Source organism: Xiphophorus hellerii, unplaced genomic scaffold, assembly GCF_003331165.1.
Source record: "Xiphophorus hellerii strain 12219 unplaced genomic scaffold, Xiphophorus_hellerii-4.1 PGA_scaffold_72__1_contigs__length_338794, whole genome shotgun sequence".
NCBI classification, from domain to species: Eukaryota; Metazoa; Chordata; class Actinopteri; order Cyprinodontiformes; family Poeciliidae; genus Xiphophorus; species Xiphophorus hellerii.
In genome coordinates, this window is record NW_022587647.1 from 2,617 (window position 1) to 5,938 (window position 3,322).

General features: G+C 44.6%; 1 long non-coding RNA gene across 1 annotated transcript; it reads right to left on the minus strand.

Annotated features, from left to right (window-relative positions):
- Positions 1-1,485: 1,485 nt before the first annotated feature.
- Positions 1,486-3,047, minus strand: LOC116716590 (uncharacterized). Its single transcript, XR_004338553.1, has 2 exons — positions 2,800-3,047; positions 1,486-2,605 (listed from the first exon to the last, which is right to left on the minus strand). It is a non-coding gene; the product is annotated as an uncharacterized LOC116716590 (long non-coding RNA).
- Positions 3,048-3,322: the final 275 nt, after the last annotated feature.

The following is a 3,322-nucleotide window of genomic DNA, read 5'->3' on the forward strand; positions in this document are numbered from 1 at the left end:
GCAGCTTCAGCTCCGTTGCTCTTCCAGGCCTCCGACCTGGCACAGCAGGAACGCAGGGCCTCACTGAGACCGAGGACGGTCCCCCTTCACCTCAGACTGCAGGTCAGCACCCAACGGAGGCTCACCTTTGACCCTAGGGTGGAAACATCGGCTCCAGCGGCTTCTTCTTCCACCGGTGAGTCCCCTGCTCTTCGACCTGCACAGGTGACGGCTGCAGCCAGACAGGTAGGAACCCTGAACAAGAACCGCAACTGGTCCCTAGATCTGACAAAAAAATATGTCATCCTGGGTGACTCTAATGTGGCTAGATTTCCAGCCCCTGATAACCCAGATCTACAGGTGGTCAGCTTCCCTGGGGCCAGATGGAGGCATCTGACCCACCTTTTTGCGAGGGCACCTGTGATGAACCAGGTGGAGCGCATGATTCTCTCTCTGGGCATCAATCATAGAGCCCAGAGGGACAAGAGAGCAGCAGTCAGGGAAATGAAGACAGCGCTGAGGACGGCTAGGATCAAGTGTCCCAACGCGGAGATTTTTGTCCCTGCCATCAACTTCTCCCTGGCGCTGCCCGTCCAAGAACAGATGACCCTCACTCACATGAACATCGAGATCGCGCAGCTCAGCCGGTTCATCCCAGCCCTGCCTAGACGGTCCTTTACAGTGAGTAGGGACAACATTCACTGGTCCAAAGCTACTGCAGCTCACATCTTTAGCCACTGGGGTGAGTGGCTAAACTAGAGTGCCCCAAGAGCCTTCATGTGAAGGAGGGGCATGCTAATATTGTAAATAAAAATATATGTAACCTCTCTAAAACTTTCACCCTTAGTGATGCACAGGGTTCCCTTTTAAATAAGGGCTTAACTTTCATTCCCACTCAGGGTAACAAACCTTTAAAATATACAAAAATGCAAATGAGGTATGATCTGCAGAAATACCACAGAAGAATTAAATTGGCCATCTATTACAAAGATGATGTTGGTAATGATAAGAATAATTTACCTTTTATGCCAGAGTCAGACTGGGCTCCTCCAATCACCGCTCTCCCTCCTGAGGTGGAAAACTTAATTTCCCAGGACCTTGATTATTTGGACAGAGAATTTAAATTTATTAAAACGATACCTAACCTAAATATAGAAGAAACAAAAGCACTAAAAGAAATAATGATCAATAAAAATATCATTATAAAACCTGCCGATAAAGGCAGCTCCATAGTGATTATGGACAGGGAGCAGTATCTGTGGGAGGGATACAAACAATTATATAATGAAACATATTACAAAAAATTAGACTCTCCAATTTATAACAATACGACCCCCCTTGTAACCAAAATTTTAGACAATTTACATAAAAAGAAATTTATCAATGCAAAACAAAAATCTTACCTGCGTGGCTCCCCTGAACCTAGAGCCAGGAGGTTTTATCTCCTCCCGAAAATCCATAAGGAACCTGAAAAATGGAGTAAACCCCATGAGATCCCTCCCGGCAGACCTATTGTCTCCGACTGTGGGAGCGAAACCTACCACACAGCGGAGTTTATTGATCATTATTTATATCCCCTATCAATTCGGCACCAAAGTTATATCAAAGACACTTATGATTTTGTGGAAAAAATTAAATTAATTTCTCTACCTCAGGACTCTATTCTATTTACAATTGACATCGACAGTTTGTACACCAATATTGACATAGATGAAGGAATTGATTGTATTAAAAACGTATTTTTGAAATATCCAGATTCGAGGAGGCCAGATCGTGAACTCATTCAATTATTAGAGATTAATTTAAAAAGAAATGATTTTGTTTTTGATGGCCAATTCTTCCTCCAGGTTAAAGGCACAGCCATGGGTAAGAAATTTGCACCGGCCTATGCCAACATTTTCATGGCCGAGTGGGAGACCGGTGCTCTTAGTGCATGCAGGAGGGCACCCCTGCACTACTATCGGTACCTGGATGACATCTGGGGGGTCTGGACCCATTCTGAAGCAGAATTTCAGGAATTCCTCCAGCACCTGAATACACATAACCCATCTATCACAGTAAAGTCCACTACCAGCGTTAAAGCGGTCGACTTTCTGGATACCACCACATATAAAGGTCCAAATTTTGATACAACACACAAATTAGAGATTAAAGTTTTCTTTAAACCCACAGACACACATGCTCTGCTATTTAAAACTAGTCACCACCCAAGGCACACTTATGCTGGCCTAATCAAATCACAACTCCTCAGATTTCATAGGATTTGCACACAGAAAACAGACTTTGAGGAGGCAACTAGAACTCTGTTTTCTGCTCTTCGTAAGAGAGGATATTCCAGGTCTTTCCTGAGAGCAGGCAGGAAAAACTTCCTTGAGTCCAGACCCCCCGATTCATCTCCGATGATCCCTCTGATCACAACATTCTCCTCCTCAGCAGGACAATTTGTTTACAAGGTTAAACAGAATTTCACTAAATTCCAATCTGACACTTCCTTGCTCCCAAATTACAAAATAATTGCGGCCTACAAAAGGAATAAAAACCTGAGGGATTTCCTCGTCCGTGCTGAGGTCAAACCTTTGAAGACACCAAAGGTCAAAGGTCAGAGTGGATTCTTCAAGCAGCTGCACTGGGTACAGAACAGATTTAATAACACAATTTTCAAATCAGACCAATCAGGAAACCCCAAATCAAAAAATTGTGTTTATTTAATAACCTGTCTAATTTGTAAAATCAGTTATGTGGGTGAGACGAGTAACAGTGTCCTTACTCGTTTCACCCAGCACAGACATAACATTCAAAAACACAAAAAAACACATGTACCTTTAGTGCAGCATTTTATACGTCATGGCTGGGATGCAGTTTCAGCCCTGGTGCTGGAATGTAACCCAGCCTGGTCTTCAGCCCAGAGGAGAAGGGCTGAAAGAATCTGGATCCACAGGCTGGATACACAGATCCCAAAGGGTCTGAATGAGAGGTAGGCTCCACCTGGTGGACTCCTGACAGGATGGCCCGTGCACATAAGGGGGAGGAGTAGAGGGTGAGGGGGAGAGGGAAGGAGGTTCAATTTTTTGGACCTCTGACCTTTGACCCTGAACCCAAACTCCAACCCCAACCCCAACCCCAACCCTTTCCAGCCAGTGCCTCCTGCCGGAGATGTTCCCTGGTGTCCTCCCTCTCCGGGATGACCGCGGGGACGGTCCCATTCCTGTGAAGTTAAAACAATAGCATGATTATGGTGCCTAAACCTAAAAAGCTCCAGATAGAATGCCTAACCCTAACCATAGCATTCTATCTGCTAACTATTAATTATTTATTGATATAATTTTCTATTTATGCCCTTCCC